Below are 18,679 nucleotides of genomic sequence, written 5' to 3'. Positions count from 1 at the left end.
TGACTGCATTGCTTGCAATGCTTGAGGGGACATCCAAGTGCCTGTGTAGTATGTGCAGAATTCTTCTGAGAACCTAAAAGAAAGGTAATCTTTTCATTTCCCCATACACCAAAGAATGACTAAATTGTACGCAAAATGAAGATGTCATATTTTCGAAAGATGCCCAAGCAACAACTATGAAACTGAAGAAATTATCTCACACTTGGCTTTTAATTTTCCTGCCAGCTAGATTGTAGCAAATGAAACTGTAGTTAACAGACCATATTTTAGTGACAGTCTTACAAAGCAATTTAGATTATTTTAAAATTAAGTACTAAGATTAATCGGTGATTTCCAGGTACAGTCTACAAGCAATCACACCTGACCATGACCTGGCTTAGGGGGAGGCAGATATAATTAGAGCTCATAATATTCTGATCAAAGCACCAACGGATCGCATGCTTATCAGGAAAAGGCTAATCTATTAATAGCCCCCGATTTCACTGATTCATCAAAGAACCAGAGCCACAAATCTTGCACTTTCCAACATAGAGAAAGCATATCACAGATGCTACAGGTTTGAAAGGAAGGAGCTTTAATGTTTGAAAGTGAATACCAAAGGAGGCACATTTTGATTATTTTCCAGATCTATTCGTGAATTGGAATTTATTTAATATTGGCTGCTGTATTCCCCATCTATCCTGAACCCACTAATTAAATAGATGATCAATGCCATTGCTCAATAAGAGAATGTAAAGTGAGATTTATTACAGAAGAGTCTACTGGACACACTAGGTGGAATTTTATTTCAACTGATCCACTCAGTGGGTTAGGGTGCAATGCGTCGGGAACTGGTTTGTTTCAATTGTTTAACTCAAGTCACAATATTAGTACCCGTGTCCAGGTATCCTGGCCAATGACGAGGGTGCAGGTATGATAACCTGCACCTGTTGGGTCAGAATGGCTACATTCAATATTCTTTCTAAAGCCTGTGGAAAGAAGGTCTTGGTGACATGGGAACGTGGCTCTCAGACCCCTGCCTAGGAGGTGATGCTGGAGGCAGTAGGGAGAGAAGTCTAGTTTCCTGCACACGGAGGATTAGGTCAGTCACCCAGACTAAACAGGCATAGCTAGAAAGTTGAGTAGCGAGCAGCAAGAGTGAAGACCCTCACAGCCAGATTTAGTGTCAGAGGAAGTTTCATAACCTAATAAGGGTATAACTGTTTTAGTTGCTAATCCCCACTCTGGCTTCCCCAGAAATCTCCTGAACATAACTCCTCAGATCAACATACTTGCAGTTCCACTCATTTTATTCTTCAGGCAACAAAGACCCCCCTCCCCCCCACCTTACTGATATCTCACACACATCCCTCAGTCGCTTCCATAAATGTTAACATTCCATGATCTCCACACATACCTCTTCTCACACTCAACTCTGCTTTCTCTCATTACAGAAAAACACACAACTGCAGGGAGAGGCAGACTTACAATGAAAAAACCACTATGGAGGAACAAGGAGAGTTCGACAGTCCATGGAGAGAGGAGGTCTCCCACATACCTGGGACAGCATTCAATATGGCCACTTGTTACATACAGTCACTTGTGTTGAACTGATCCACCATGAACAGAAATGTTATGACATGCACAAGGTAGATTTTGAAGCCTTTCCCATGTCAGCAACAATTCATGTCTTTCATCACCCACAATTCTTCAAGATTGATGAAGGAGGAACAGTAGGAAAAGACTGAGCAGTCCTCATGAGAGGGAAAAGCACTCCGAGAATGCATTGTCACATACACCCCCTCCACCAACACATGGAAAGAATGGCAACCCACATGGAGAATCAAACATGACTAGCAATCAAGTGTGTGCTAGCCCAGACCAATGGCCTGAAAACTGTCTGCCACTTTATATAGGATGGATGAAAGCTTCATATTGGTAGTTCAATGCCTCACAGGCAGACAGCAAAGTACGATCTAGCTCTTGGTTAGCAGAGAAATCCAGGTGGGCCAAGAGAGGATGAAGGGCAGAAAGAAGTGGAGACTTTTCAATGCACATCAATTTCTCATCCCCTGCATGACCCATCCATCAGACAGTGACCCCATGCTGTCACCTGCCCCAATAACTGAATCTGTCACTGTACAGGTACAAAATATTTTTTTTTTTTTTAAATATATTTATTAAAGTTTTTCAACAACACAATTTTTTCCCCTTACAAATAACCCCCCCCAGAACAAAATAACACAAAATCGCACTGAGCAAGATATATACATAGCTTTATACACTGGCTCTCTCCCACACGTGCCAGTTTTCCCCACCCTTCATGTTATCTCATGCTCATCCATCCTCCCAAGCAATCCCTCATTCCGCCCCCCCCCTGCCCCCCTAGGTTGCTGCTGCTGCTGACCGACTTTCCTCTAACGCTCCGCGAGATAGTCTAGGAACGGTTGCCACCGCCTGTAGAACCCCTGTGCAGACCCTCTCAAGGCAAACTTAATCCTCTCCAGCTTTATGAATCCAGCCATGTCGTTTATCCAGGCCTCCACGCTAGGGGGCTTCGCCTCCTTCCACATTAGCAAGATCCTTCGCCGGGCTACTAGGGACGCAAATGCCAGAATGCCGGCCTCTTTCGCCTCCTGCACTCCCGGCTCGTCCACTACTCCAAATATTGCTAGCCCCCAGCTTGGCTTGACCCGGACTTTCACCACCTGAGATATTGCTCCCGCCACTCCTCTCCAGAACCCCTCCAGTGCCAGGCATGACAAAAACATATGGACATGGTTCGCCAGGCTCCCTGAGCACCTTCCACATCTGTCCTCTACACCAAAGAACCTACTCAACCTCGCCCCCGTCAAGTGCGCTCTGTGAACCACCTTAAATTGTATCAGGCTGAGCCTGGCACACGAGGAGGAGGAATTAACCTTACCCAGGGCATCAGCCCACAGACCTTCCGCGATCTCCTCCCCCAGCTCCTCCTCCCATTTACCCTTTAACTCTTCTACTAGCGCTTCCCCCTCTTCTTTCATCTCTTGGTGTATTGCCGACACCTTGCCCTCCCCGACCCATACACCCGAGATCACCCTGTCTTGAATTTCCTGTGCCGGGAGCAACGGGAATTCCCTGACCTGTCGCATCACAAAGGCCCTCACCTGCGTATATCTAAAAGCATTTCCCGGGGTAACTCAAACTTCTCCTCCAGTGCCCCATGGCTCGCAAATGTCCCGTCAATGAACAGGTCCCCCATTCTTCTAATCCCCACCCGATGCCAGCCCATCTTCCCCGGGACAAACCGGTGGTTACCCCTAATCGGGCACCACACCGAGGCTCCCACTGCACCCCTGTGCCGTCTCCACTGGCCCCAGATCCTTAACGTTGCCGCCACCACCGGGCTCGTGGTATACTTTGACGGCGAGAACGGCAGCGGTGCCGTCACCAACGCTCCCAAGCTCGTTCCTTTACAGGTCGCCATCTCCATCCTCTTCCATGCCGCTCCCTCTTCTTCCATGACCCACTTGCGGATCATCGCCACATTTGCTGCCCAGTAGTAGCTCCCTAGGTTTGGCAGCGCCAACTGACCTCAGTCCCTACTGCGTTCCTCTCCTTACCCTCGGGGTCTTATTTGCTCACACAAACCCCATAATACTCCTACCTACTCTCTTAAAAAAGCCCGAGGTGATCACAATGGGAAGGCACTGAAACACAAACAGAAACCTCGGATGGACCACCATTTTGACCGACTGCACTCTACCCGCCAGCGAGAGCGGTAACATGTCCCATCTTTTGAAGTCCTCCTCCATTTGGCCCACCAACCTCGTCAGATTCAGATTATGTAGGGCCCCCCAACTCCTGGCTATCTGGATTCCCAGATACCGAAAACTCCCCGTCGCCCTCCTCAGCGGTAGGTCCCCTATCCCTCTTTCTTGGTCCCCTGCCTGTATTACAAAGAGCTCACTCTTCCCTACATTGGGCTGATAGCCCGAAAACTCCCCAAACTCCCTTAGAGTCTGCAGGACCTCCACCATCCCCTCCATTGAGTCCGCCACGTACAGGTCATCCGCGTATAGCGACACCCGATGCTCTTCTCCCCCTCGGACCACCCCCCCTCCATTTATTAGACTCCCTCAGTGACATGGCCAAGGGTTCGATCGCCAATGCAAACAACAGGGTGCACCCCTGCCTCGTTCCTCGGTACAGCCGAAAGTACTCCGACCTCCGCCGGTTCGTCACTACACTCGCCACCGGGGCTCTGTAAAGGAGCTTAACCTGGCTGATAAACCCTCCCCCGAACCCAAACCTACGCAGTACCTCCCAGAGGTACTCCCACTCTACTCGGTCAAAGCCCTTTTCCACGTCCATAGCTGCCACTATATCCGCCTCTCCCTCCTCCGATGGCATCATTATCACGTTTAATAGCCACCGCACATTAGTGTTTAATTGCCTGCCCTTTACGAATCCCGTCTGGTCCTCATGGATCACCCCCGGGACACAGTCCTCAATCCTCGTGGCCAGCACTTTTGCCAATAACTTAGCATCCACATTGAGGAGCGAAATCAGCCTGTACGATCCACATTGCAGTGGGTCCTTGTCCCACTTTAGAATCAAGGAAATTGTCGCTTCCGACATTGTCGGGGGCAGGGTCCCCTCCTCTCTTGCCTTGTTAAAGGTCCTCACTAGTAGCGGGGCCAACAGGTCTACGTACTTTCTGTAGAACTTCACCGGGAACCCATCCGGCCCCGGGGCCTTCCCCGCTTCCATACTCCCCAAGCCCTTGCTCAGCTCCTCCAACTCGATTGGTGCCCCCAAACCAGCCACCTCTTGTTCCTCCACCCTCAGGAACCTAGGAATCGTCTGATCCCCTCTTCCCCCACTGGGGGCTGGGATCTGTACAGCTCTTCATAGAAGGCCTTGAATACCTTGATTATGTTCGTTACACTCCGAACCGTGGCTCCCCTTCCATCTTTGATTCCCCCTATTTCCCTCACTGCCGTCCTCCGACTAGCCTTTTCCCCATACTCGTAGGTCGCCCCCTGCGCCTTCCTCCACTGTGCCTCCGCCTTCCCCGTGGTCAACAGGTCAAACTCCGTCTGGAGCCGTCGTCTTTCCCCAAGTAATCTTTCCTCCGGGGCCTCTGCGGATCTCCTGTCCACTCTCAAAATCTCCCCCACTAACCTCTGCCTTTCCATGCCCTCTGTCTTCTCCCTATGAGCCCTGATGGAGATTAGCTCTCCCCTTATCACCGCCTCCCATACCACCCCCACTCGCACCTCCCCATTGTCGTTGGCCTCCAAGTACCTTTCGATACACCCGCTCACCTTCCCACACACCACCTCATCTGCCAGCAGTCCCACATCCAGCCACCACAGCGGGCGTTGGTCCCTCTCCTCTCCGAGCCCCATTTCCACCCAGTGCGGGGCGTGGTCCGAAACGGCTGTGGCCGAATACTCCGTCCCCTCCACCCTCGAGATGAGCGCCCTGCCCAGGACAAAAAAATCTATCCGGGAGTAGGCTTTGTGGACGTGGGAGAAGAAAAAAAATTCCCTGGCCTGCGGTCTTGCAAACCTCCATGGGTCCACTCCCCCCATCTGATCCATAAACCCCCCCAAGCACCTTGGCCGCCGCCAGCCTCTTTCCCGTCCTTGATCTGGAGCGGTCCAGTGCTGGGTCCAGTACTGTATTGAAGTCCCCTCCCATTATCAGGCCTCCTACCTCCAGGTCCGGAATGCGTCCCAACATGCGCTTCATGAATCCAGCATCATCCCAGTTCGGGGCGTATACATTTACCAACACCACCCACGTCCCTTGCAACCTACCGCTCACCATCACATATCTCCCTCCATTATCCACTACAATAGTCTTGGCCTCAAATGACACATGCTTTCCCACCAAAATTGCCACCCCTCTATTTTACGCGTCCAGTCCAGAGTGAAATGCCTGTCCTACCCATCCCCCTCTTAACCTGACCTGGTCCGCCACCTTCAGGTGTGTCTCTTGGAGCATAGCCACGTCTGCCTTCAGTCCCTTCAAGTGCGCGAACACTCTTCACCGGCCCATTCAGGCCCCTCACGTTCCACATTATCAGCCGGATTGGAGGGGCTCTCTTTTTTTTCTCCCCCCCTCCCGCCCCGCCGACTAGCCATCTCCTTTTCTGGGCCAGTCCCGTGTCCACGTCTCCCTCACACTCCAGTCCCCCAGCCGGGGGACCTCCGTCCTGACCACCTCTTCTGTGTCCCATTCCCTTTCGGCCAGTGCAGCAGCAACCCTTTCCTTCCCCCCTTCCCCTCCCCCTCCCCTCCCCTCCCCTGCTAGACCAGTCTAGCTTTTTTGCTCCCCCATACCACTCCCGTAAGTCAGCTGACCCCGGCTTCCCCCGCCGTCCCTTTGCCCCCCCCCCCCCCCCATGTGGGAGTCTCCCAATCAATATACGTTCCTTCGTCTTTCTTCCCACGCGCGGGAAAAAAAACCCGCGCTTTCCAAAGCCTGCCCCGCCCCCTCTGGCGCAGCTCTGTCGCGGCCTTGTCTCTCCCCAGCCCATGTAACATTTCCTGCATGTGATTGACCCCCTATATACAACAACCATCACACATCAACCCTCAAACACCCTCCACCCTCACAAACCCTCAGCTAGAGTCCAACTTTTCAGTTTGTATAAAGGTCCACGCCTCTTCAGGCGTTTTGAAGTAGTAGTGTTGGTCCTTATATGTAACCCACAGCCGCGCTGGCTGCAGCATTCCAAATTTCACTCCTTTCCGATGCAGCACCGCTTTGGCCCGGTTGAAACCCGCTCTCCGCTTAGCAACCTCCGTGCTCCAGTCCGGGTATATTCGGATCTCTGCATTGTCCCACTTACTGCTCCACTCCTTCTTGGCCCATCTCAGGACCCACTCTCTGTCCGTGAACCGGTGAAATCTCACCACCATCGCCCTTGGCGGCTCATTTGCCTTGGGCTTCCTCGCCAGCACCCGGTGTGCCCCGTCCAGCTCCAGCGACCTCGAAGGAGCCTCCGCGCTCATCATCACCCCGATCATCGTGCCCGCGTATGCCATAGCATTGGCCCCCTCCACTCCTTCTGGGAGACCCAGGTTCCGCAGATTATTTCTCCTCGACCTGTTCTCCAGATCTTCGAGTCTTCCCGCCCACCTCTTGTGCAGCGCCTCGTGCTCCTCCACTCTCACCGCCAGGCCCAAGAGCTCGTCCTCATTCTCACTCACTCTTTTCTGTACCTCCTGGATCTTCACCTCGTGGGCCTTCTGGGTTATCCCTAGTCCTTCAATTACCGCCAACATAGGTGCCAGCATCTCCTTGCGCATCTCCTTGCGCAGCTCCTCGAAGCAGCGCTTGATGAACTCCTGCAGCTCAGGCCCACACTCCGCTTTGTCCCCGGCCGCCACCATTTTGATTTTTTCCCCCTCACTTCTCCCGCTGCTCCAGTGCCGCTTTTTTGGCCGTTGCACTTCTAGTCCGGTCTATAAAAGGTTGGAGGGGGACCTCTCTCTTCACTTCCCCACGGGTTGTCGTCAAAAAAATTCCGTTGGGGCTCCTCCAATGAGCCCAAAATTCCGTAGTAGCGGGAGCTGCCGAATCGTGCGGCTTAGCTCCGCATAGCCGCAACCGGAAGTCCACAGGTACAAAATATGACAGTCTTTGGCAGGACTCATACAAGCTCCAAAACCTAGAAGACATCCACTATGGGTATCTTAGCTGTCAGAATCGGGGAACAAACAGCTGTCCATTTGAAACCGCAGCGGTTGCACACTGTAGCAATAATAGGGAGCAGATACCATTTGGGTTTGTATAACAATGTTCCTGCTGCACTATGTTTATTTAAATTAATCAAACACTATTTGAAATGACATTCTCATTTGTTGCATCTATTATGAGGCTGTGCCCCTTTACTTTTGAAATTATTATTTTTCAACTTCAACTGACTAGAACTTTTGGAATTTGAACTCAGAGCAAACTGCTTAAAATGCAAGGCCTCATTCCAAGGTGAGAAACCATCGTATCACCCACAGGGGAGAGAGACATTTCCCATAATCCAGACAGTCATCAAAACATGTAACGGTCTATTGAGACATTACAAATGCAAAGTACTGGATATTGAAACATTGTCACCACAGCCACTAGTGAGAGATTGCAAGTGACAGAGGTGGTGTCCAAAACGTTTTCAGCAGAGGCAACAAGCTTAAGGCTTTCTCTCTCTTAGAAGAAACATGTCACCCAGTTCAAGAAGCCGGCTCTATCAGAAACTTACCAGCAAAAAGAGACCTCGTAATAATTGTAACATCTTTTACATATGACTACATCTAGGAAGCCAGCCAACGTAAAGCGGCCATAACATTTAAAATCTATGGCTCAAGGACAATTAAAGGACGTGTGGTGTGGGTGTGACTGCATGAATGAGGGCATCATGTTTTTATTATTTTTCCTCGGGTTTAGTGGTGAATAGATTTGCTCTCTGGTTCAAGAAAACCTTCTTTGATTGGGATTACAGCTTAAAACACATTCTGATTTGGAAAAGGCATATCCTTATAAAAAATAAACTTAAACCTTTGTTGTGACCAACTAAAGAGGTTGAATATAGGGGCAGCAGTTAGTAACACATCCCAAATGAACAGAGCCTTCAGGTGAATGGTATGACCAGGCTGGAAAATGACATTGGTTGGATTTGTGGTAATGGGAATGATTTTTTTCAGGGGCAGTACAGAGGACTTATCATTGCACTACCATATAGCCTCACGACTAGATGAGCTGAAATGTGTCTGTGGAAGGCAGCTCACAGAATCACAGAATTGTTATTGCTCAGAAGGAGGCCACTCAATCCATTATGTCCACACCAGCTCTCCAAATGAGTTGTGGGGCTTTCTGGCAGCCAGTGGGTGACTGCAGACATCTTTGCCCACACCTGGTTACTCTGCATCGGAGAAGAACGGCAATAAATCAGCAGCCTCCTCCTCCTGCATTTCCTTTCTGCATTGTGTTATGAAGTACTGGAGATTCTCACTGGTGCATAGTGAACACCACCTCCAAATCTGTCTGGGCACCTGAATCTAGCAGTCAATAGCCCAAGTTTGCTCAACGATTGCTCATGGTCATATAGCACTTGTACAACCAGAGCCACAGGATCACATCTACCGTCAGCCAGATCCTCCTCATCCCCAAGGAGCAACCAACTCAAGCTCTATGGATGTGCGTAAAAGATATGGTAGATATAACTGCCACAGGGGGAATCTTCATGTATTTATCATATGTTCTATGTTGTCATGTATGGAGCTATCTGCCTGGACTGTATGCAGAACAATACTTTTCGCTGTACCTCGTTACATGTGAAAATGAATCCAAATCTAATCTAATCATAGCAGCTTCCAGGATAACTAGCACAGACAGGCATGACAACCTTTTGGCGGTCACAGACAAGCTGAACAGTGGAATCCATTACAATTGATAAAATCTCCAGAATGATCTGAGGGCACCTTGATTTCCATGTATACAGCGAATACCCGATATCTGTGAGAATCCAACCACTGCAGCAAATGAGAGTCCTTATTGTCTGATCAGGCTCATCAGTATTAAAGTGGACATAAGTGGCAATCTTAGCAAACATAACAGTCACATACACTATTAGGCAGAAAATTGTGAAGTTCTGCAGATGTTACTAGCAGATCCCTGGAAGGAGGCAGAGGCGAACAAACTCAGGGCAGTGATGACTTTAATGGCCGCTGGCAATGTGCCCCCACCTGGTGTCCTTGAAAGGAGGTCTTGTTCCAAGAGGGTGCAGATGTCTGCAACAAGGGCGGCATGGTGACACAGTGGTTGCATTGCTGCCTCACAGTGCCAGGGACCCGGGTTCAATTCGAGCCTTGGGTGATAGTGTAGTCTGCACGATCTCCCTGCGTCTGTGTGGGTTTCTTCGGAGTGTTCCAGTTTCCTCCCATAGCCCAAATATGTGCAGTTTAGGTGGGTTGACCATGCTAAATTGCCCCTTAGTGCCCAAAGATGTGAGAGAGTGGGCCTGGGTGATGTATTCTTTCAGAGGGTTGTTACAGACTATTTGGGCCAAATGGCCTCCTTCTCCATTGTAGGGATTCTATGAATCTATGAAAACCTGAGCATCCTGAGGCTCACGTGCTCCATTCACGGAGAATAATTGATCCTCGACCTGTATGCTTCATGTTGGAGGTGTCTGCTCCGTTGAGCGAAGGCTCTGTTCTGTGGAGCGGGACGTGGTTGTTGAGAAAGCAGCTGTGCCTCCTCCTGCTGTTCGTATGGCTACTCGTGTTGACCTCATCTGCATACACTGCTCCAATGCTGCAGTGAATGCCAACAGCAGGGAAACCAAGGTGAATAAAGTTCAAGGCAGACAAAATGACATCCAAAAAGTTTGAAATCACCTATGAAGCAGTGAAATCACACACTCAGAGAAAGTGCAATGTACAAGAGACTTTCCTATTGGTGGGGCAGCAGCAAAGCAGTTTCTCTCTTTAAATGTTTTCCACTCTTGTCAGTTTCACTGATTAAAGACTCCCCACTGTGCTCTCACCTGGTTGGCCCCAAGGAATTCTAGCAGTTCAGTAAACACTTGCACTGGCTGTTAAAGACAGGCTCCTGAGTAAAAGCCCCAAACCACAGATATTGGATAGACTGGGGTTGTTTTCCTTGGAACAGAGTAAACTGGGGGGGGGGAACACATGATTGAGATGCATAAGGTTATGAAGGGTATAGATAGAATAAACAGGAGGAAACTTTTCCCCTTGGTGGAGGGGTCAATGACCAGGGGGCATAGATTTACGGTAAGGTGCGGGGGGGTTTAGAAGGTGGTGGGAGTCTAGAACTCACTGCCTGAAAGGGTGGTGGAGGCAGAAACACTCAGAAAAATTTTTAAATATTTGGATGTGCACTTGTGCTGCCAAGGCATACAAGGCTATGGATCAAGTGCTGGAAAATAGGATTAGAATTGGTTGTTTTTGATTGGCGCAGACACGATGGGCCAAAGGGACTTTTCTGTGCTATAGACATCTATGACTCGGTTGTTTAAATAGCTGACAACATCTCCTTGAGAGTTTTCCAATCACCTTAGAATATGCTACCTTCAATAAAATCCAAAGTGGGTGATATTGGATACCAGCATATTTTGGGCATTCAACCCCCTCTTAGACCCATATCTGCTGTCTCACCCCCACTGAGATTGGGGCTCGTTGTCCCAATCATTTGAAGGAATGTTATCATCCTAAACCAAACTGGCAACAGAATTTTTTTGGTGCTAAATAAAAAAGTGTGTCATATCTCCTTACCTTTTGAACACCACAACTATTTTATGCAGCACGGTAGCATTGAGGGCAGCACGGTAGCATTGTGGATAGCACAATTGCTTCACAGCTCCAGGGTCCCAGGTTCGATTCCGGCTTGGGTCACTGTCTGTGCGGAGTCTGCACATCCTTCCAGTGTGTGCGTGGGTTTCCTCCGGGTGCTCCGGTTTCCTCCCACAGTCCAAAGATGTGCAGGTTAGGTGGACTGGCCATGATAAATTGCCCTTAGTGTCCAAAATTGCCCTTAGTGTTGGGTGGGGTTACTGGGTTATGGAGATAGGGCGGAGGTGTTGACCTTGGGTAGGGTGCTCTTTCCAAGAGCCGGTGCAGACTCGATGGGCCGAATGGCCTCCTTCTGCACTGTAAATTCTATGATAATCTATGCAAAATAGCCTTTTCCTATTTGTGTTCAACAGGCTTGCTCATCAAGGATGACCAGACTGAATATAGCTTGAAAATCCATTGATTCAGTTCAAATATGTAGAATTCAAAAAGCAAACATAGTTGACCAATTTTCAAAGGAATGCATCAGACCCTTAAGAGCAGAACTGTAGCGATGGGGTTAGGAAGGAAATGCTTACATCTTCTTCCCACGAGTCACTGAATTGAGCTGATGCTAGTTAGACATACCTTCTCAGAGTAATAGGCACCAGGGCTGTGCAAGTAAAATCCAGTGAATATGGTGCATGTAATATTGACCTTAACATGGATGGAACCAGACAATACATAAATTCAAGATATCCTGCAGTTGTAAGAGTCAGCCCCCTCCTTGCTACAAGTTGAAAAGCTCATACAGGTTCTACAAGTAACCATGCAGCCAGCGTACTTGTAACTATAAGCTCCCGGAGGCCGGTTTAGCTCAGGTGGCTAGACAGCTTCCTGATGCAGAGCAGCACGGGTTAGGTTCAATTCCCGTACAGGCTGAGGTTATTCATGAAGACTCTCTTTCTCAACCTTGCCCTCACCCGAGGTGTGGTGATCCTTGGGTTCAATCACCACCAGTCAGCTCTCCCCCTCAAAGGGGAAAACAGCCGATGGTCACCTGGAATTATGGCGACTTTGCTTTTTTAAGGACACAAGCGCAGTTCACACGATGCTTAAAATCTAAATATTTTAATTAAGGTGTAGGCCATGTTGAAAAACAAAATAGTGCTAAAATACAAAAAAGTTTTCAGGATCTCAAAAAGCTGTGGCAAATGACAACTTATCTGAATATGATTTTGTATTCTTGCATTGCAAAATAGTTTAACTATTTATAGAACAGCTAGTTTACTGGCATAACTGAACACTTTAAGCTGAGAAAAACTAAGCCATGTATCATTGGAGAGCATACCATTGTGCTTGATGGCGGAATAGGGTTGATCACTGAGAAAACATCTAGGATATCAGGGAGTCACAAAACACCTTAAAGGATTTCCCAAGAAAACATGGAGAGCCCAATTCGGTACTGTGTGGCTAATGTGACGTGCAGCAAAATGCAAAGATGGCAACTGTTTATTTCAGTGACATAAAAGCTAAAACAATATTGTGCGTGGCTCATATTGACTTCAGGAAGCAAAGTACTGTACACACCCCTGTCTGCATCAATGATGCCAAGGTGGAGATGGTTGACAGCTTCAAATTCCGAGATGTGCACATCACCTACAATCGGTCTTGGTCCACCCACGTCGACGCTCCAACCAAGAAAGAAAAACAGTGCCTATACTTCCTCAGGAAACTAAGGAAATTTGCCATATCCACATTGACGCCTATCCATTTTTACAGATGCACCTCAGAAAGCATCCTATCTGGCTGCATCACAGCCTGGTATGGAAACTGCTTGGCACGAGACGGTTAAGAAACTACAGAGAGTCGTAAACACAACCCAGTCCATCACACAAACCTGCCTACTATCCATTGATTCTGTCTACACCCCCTACTGCCTCGGGAAAGCGGGCAGCATAATCAAAGATCCCTCTCACCTGGGTTATTGTCTCTTCCAACTTCTTCCATCGGGCAGGAGGTACAAAAGTTTGAGAACATACATTAACAGGTTCAAAAACAGTGGGTGGGATTCTCCAATAATTGGGCTATGTCTCCAAGCCCATGAAAAAACACGCACAAATCACTCTGGACCTACCTGGAGCAAGTCCAGGGTGATTCTGCGATTTGCAGGGGGCTAGCAGGGCCCTGGAGTGCTCCTCGCAGCTCCGGCTGCCGATACGGGGCACTTCCAGTTGGGGGTCGACGCATGCGCACGGCAGCGGCCTGTGTCGGCTGCTCCACGTGACATGGCGGGCCCACACTGCAGACCGGCATCAAGAAGATAGGACCTCCAGATCGCGCGCGCCCGCGGATTGGTAGCCCACGATCAATAGCCTGACTGTCCTGGAGGCCCCCCCGGTGAATGATCCACCCGCCCCCCACCAGGGCGGCCGCGGAGTTAGTCCGCTGCCACTACGCCGAGTGCACACCAGGTGGAACAATGGGAGAACCACGCCGGTGGGAACTCAGCCAGCTGCACCTGGAGAAGCGCTGCGGGGACCTTTTTCAATGGCCCCCCGATCGGCACCGTGTCGAACGCCCGCGCCAGATTGCTGCCGATTCTCCGGGGAACGGCAACGGACTGATTTCGGCACGAAGAATCCCGCCCAGTTTCTTTCCCGCTGTTACCAGACTTCCGAATGACTCTCTTATGGACTGAACAGATCTCTTTGCACAGCTGGTTTAGCACAGGCCTAAATCGCTGGCTTTTGAAGCAGACCAAGGCAGGCTAGCAGAATGGTTCAATTCCCGTACCAGCCTCCCCGAACAGGCGCCGGAATGTGGCAACTAGGGGCTTTTCACAGTCACTTCATTTGAAGCCTACTTGTGACAATACGCGATTTTCATTTCATCTTCACTGCTGAGTAGTATTGCACTCCATGTGCTTCATTCGTTGCCTATGTTTTTTTTCATGGAACAATCTGTCTGGACTGTATGCAGAAAATTACTTTTCACTGTAACTCAGTACAAGTGACAATAAAACAAATCCAATCCATATGCCAGATATCGCATTATTGACAAATGCCATTATTACACCGCGAATAACCAATCTGCGAGAAGTAACCAACTCTCAGCCAATCAAAGCCCCCAGGCGGCCATTTGCCCTGTGAGGTGGCCGGCCGGCCGGGCCCACTACCTCAGGATGTAACCCAAGACCAGGACGGGGAGGCAACGGGACTTCACATCAAACACACGGCCTGAGCCAGAGGGAGGCGCTGCGCCTCTGCCTCAAACACCCTGTCATTCCTCTCTGACCGTCCCTTACCTGCCGCTGGCATCCCCCTCCCCGCGCTGCCACACACTCCGGCTCCCATTCGGCCCACCACCGGAAGTGTCCGGACCAGCCGACTTCCGCGTCCCACCCGCTCATTTCAGTTCCGCTTTTACAGTTAACCAACTCGGTTCCGGGAAGGTGGCTGTGGTGATGTTGGTGAATGAAGTTATTTTAGGCCATTCGACATATCCACCCTAGTCATCAGACGTGACAACTACTGGAGATTCCGTGAGAAGAATGTTTAAGGGGTGTCTCAGATATGGATCTGTTTATAAGTTCGCCGCCTGGAGAGATGTTGGGCTGGATTCGCCGTTTTTGAGCCAAAGTGCGGAGGATCTGTGGCATTTCACATTTTGTTTAAAACGGCGGCGCCCTCGCACCCATCCTGCAACCTGCCAGGGGCCAGCAGCCGCGCCGAGTAAAATTTGAATCGATGCAAAAATAAACGGGGGCTCAGGAGACCTCATCACTTATCAAAGCCTGAGCCCAACCCTGTTGGAAGGCAGGTAGAAAGCAGAGATTAATGTGTGTGATCGAATTCGAGCAAATGGCAATACTCTTCACATGCATTATGTCATGAAAATACAATTTGACTTAATCACCATAAATCATTCGTCCTGATGGAATTTCGCATTTTACCTGAAATGCTATGTTTTCCTCTGAATCAACATTGGAGGATCCACAAATTGCACAATGAATGTGTGATATTTACATTGTATACAAATGTCAAGACGTACTTCCCATAATGTATGTAAACTGGGTCCGCTAGCAGGACCCAGACCTTGTCGCTTGCCATTTTAACTCACCGTCCTGCTCGCATGTCCACATGTGTGGCCTTGGCCTGCTACACTGACCCAATGAACCCAGCGCAAACTGGAAGAACAGCATCTCATCCACCGATTAGGCGCATTAGATACTTCTGGACTTACATTGAGTTCAACAACTTAAGACTGTGAACTCCCTCCTCGGGAGTAGCATAGTGGTTAGCACAAGTGCTTCACAGCTCCAGGGTCCCAGGTTTGATTACCGGCTTGGGTCACTCTGTGCGGAGTCTGCACGTTCTCCCCGTGTGTGCGTGGGTTTCCTCCGGGTGCTCCGGTTTCCTCCCACAGTCCAAAGATGTGCAGGTTAGGTGGATTGGCCATGCTAAATTGCCCTTTGTGTCCAAAATTGCCCTTAGTGTTGGGTGGGGTTACTGGGTTATGGGGATAGGGTGCTCTTTCCAAGAGCTGGTGCAGACTCGATGGGCTGAATGGCCCTCTTCTGCACTGTAAATTCTATGATTCTATCTTCACCCCATTTTTTTTTCCATCAATTTATTTTAATTTCTTCCATCGATTTGTTTTTCCCTCACCATTGCTCCCCCGCCCACTTTCGACAGAACACCACTTTCAAAACTGGGGATTTTGCCTTTTGTACAGTTTCTTCTCAAAATAATTCATGATAGCATCAGAAGAGGGTTCAGGAAAAAAAGTCAGGTATTACAGCATTAACATTTGTGAATAATGATCACAGGAATAAAATGGTTACCTCCTTTTCCAAAGGACACTCTTAAATGTTTTTTTACAATTTTGAAATGGAACAAATCAAGTATGGGGGAAGGTAATTTCAAGTCAATGCTGAGCTTATTTCTTGTGACAAAAACAGAAAATACTGGACAATCTCAGCAGGTATGACAGCATCTGTGGAGAGGGAAGGGAGCTGAATGACTATTTGTCTGAGTGACTCTGTTGAAGCCACCCAGACTCGAAACATTAGCCCCCTTTTCTCTCCATAGATGCTGTCAGACCTGCTGAGATTGTTCAGTATTTTCTATTTTTGTCTCAGATTCCAGCATCCGCAGTAATTTGCTTTTATTTCTTGTGAATTTTGTGATAATTATTAAATATACAGTATGCACCATGTAGTAATTATCAACAGAGACCGTTCTGCGCTGCGTGTCTTCCCTTCAGACAAGGAATAAGGCCTATTCTTACACGCAGCACACTCTGGGCAACATTAACCACCATTAAATGTTCAACTCTGAACGAACCCATTCAGATCAGGGGCATGGAATCGATAGATTGATTTTTTACTGTGACTTCCAATCTAGCCTCTGACCCGCTGAAAAGGAGAGATGAAAGTAAACAGGAGGAGTCTACAAATACAAAGTATCTTTCATCCGGTGAGTCAGCAAAAGTGCCCTGGAAACCAATCCTTTTTTCTGAGATATTGCGAGATAGCTAGAAATTCTACTGCCCTCAGAAGGTGCTTCATGGCACAAAAAACCTTGCCCAAAGCTACAATAGTGTAACTAGTCAAATATCATGAGATTCTGTTTTGGGAGTATGCGACAGAGATAACACACTGCTCCTTTAATGGTGTAAAACATCCCAAGGTCCTCCACAGGAATGTTATCAAACAGAATTTGACGACAAGATACATAACAAAATTCGGGCAGATGACCAACAGCTCAATCAAACAGGTAGGTTAAGAAGTGTCTTAAAGGAGGGGAGAAGGCAAAGAGTCCAGGGTGAGGCTTATGCCGTCAGGCCTCAGCAGCGGAATTTATAGCTGCCAATAGTGGAGCGATTAAAATTTGATTTGCACAAGTGTTGGAGGGCAGATGAAGTTACAGATGGGGGAGGGGGCTACTGAGAAATATGAAAACAAGGATGAAAACTTTAATGAAGGTAAAATACTGCAGATAGAAGCCTGGATGACTCTGTCAAAGCTGGAGAGAATTGGAAATAGGATTATTTTTATCCTGTTGTGGAGGGGGGTTGGGTAGAGGGTGAGCAATAAGTGGAGATTGACAAAGATGGTACCTTATGAGGAATTACACTCTTCTAAAAAGTACTCAGTAAAAGAAAACCTGAATGCTGTTTTGAAATTTGTCTTGTGTTTTTTCTTGAAATACAAATAGATTTTACCGTGGCATAAGATAAGTCATAATTCTGGCAGCTTAATACCACTGATGCATCCATGAAAATTGTACACTTTGTACAAACTCAACTGCAGGAGCTGCCTTTTATGGACATACAAAATTGTAATACAAAGACTGAAAAACAAACAGGCATGTCAACTTCATCAGCCTCACTGAGAAACCTGACTTTACATTGTTGCCAAGAGTTAAAAAAAGTTGCTATTTCTTAATCAGCTCCCAAAAAGGAATTTCCTTCCTTCTGTCACTTGGAAGAAAATTAAAGTTTCAAAAAGCAATTTTTAATCGGGTTGCAACAAATTTAATGTTTGGCTCAAATATGTACAGATTCTTCTACTACAGAAAAAATAGAATAATCAATTTCATCAGTAAGCTGTTAATGTTTCATATTTATATCAATACATAATCTGTGTTAATAGAACGTAAGTACTACTACAGAAGATATCAGACAATTCTATTACCTGCTATAATGGAGATGTCCAGAAGATGGCGATCTTTAGAAGCTTAGCAAACAAGCGAAGCAAATAACGTTTTATATACACTAGATATGTAGAAATGTGTTAATACACCAAAGCAAATTCAAAACTAATGCATTCTTAAAATTTAAAAATAATAAATCCTTTCTTGAAACATATGAAATAGCACCGAAGCAGGAGTAGGCCACGCAGGGATTTTGGAAGCAGACAGGCCTGTCCTGCTCTGCCATAGAATAAGATCATGGCTGATCTGATTGTGGCCTTAACTCTGATTGTGGGAGTTGATAGGGGGGGGGGGCTGAAGTTAGCATTATCCTTTGGGAGACTGGGTTTGGTTTTAAGTGAGTGTGTCTGTCCTGCTTTATGGTTATGTTAATGTCTTCTTGAGAGCTGTTGTTTACTAACTGGGGAATGTGATCCTGTAAATAGATTTTCTTCTATGTGGGGAGAGGGGTCCGACCAATAAGGTGATAGTCTGATCAGGGGCGGGGGTTATCGGGGTCAGCATAGATCAGCTGACTCTCGGAAGCGTGGTGGGGGGTGAGCTAGTGTCGAGTTGGTGTTTGATTTGGGAGATTAGGTTTCTGGTGCTATGGGGGGGGGGGGGGGGGGAGCTGCTTTGCTGGCAATGGAGAAATTATTTTCAGGGAACAAATGGGAGGTCAGGGGCGACTGCTGCTTAAGAGGGTGCTTGGGGAAG

The 18,679-nt window shown here is 48.0% G+C and overlaps 1 protein-coding gene across 1 annotated transcript in view; it reads right to left on the bottom strand.

Moving 5' to 3' along the window:
- The window catches only part of LOC140429425 (inositol hexakisphosphate and diphosphoinositol-pentakisphosphate kinase 2-like), a 295,210-nt gene extending 280,226 nt beyond the window's left edge, over positions 1 to 14,984 (bottom strand). Inside the window, 1 exon segment of the mRNA XM_072516386.1 lies at positions 14,572 to 14,984. The gene's annotated coding sequence lies outside the window, so the exon portion shown is untranslated.
- Positions 14,985 to 18,679: the final 3,695 nt, after the last annotated feature.

The sequence above is a fragment of the Scyliorhinus torazame genome, chromosome 9 (genome assembly GCF_047496885.1).
Source record: "Scyliorhinus torazame isolate Kashiwa2021f chromosome 9, sScyTor2.1, whole genome shotgun sequence".
In the NCBI taxonomy this organism is placed as follows: domain Eukaryota; kingdom Metazoa; phylum Chordata; class Chondrichthyes; order Carcharhiniformes; family Scyliorhinidae; genus Scyliorhinus; species Scyliorhinus torazame.
The sequence above is the reverse complement of the archived record's forward strand: the minus strand, read 5'-3'. Positions and strand labels throughout refer to the sequence as shown.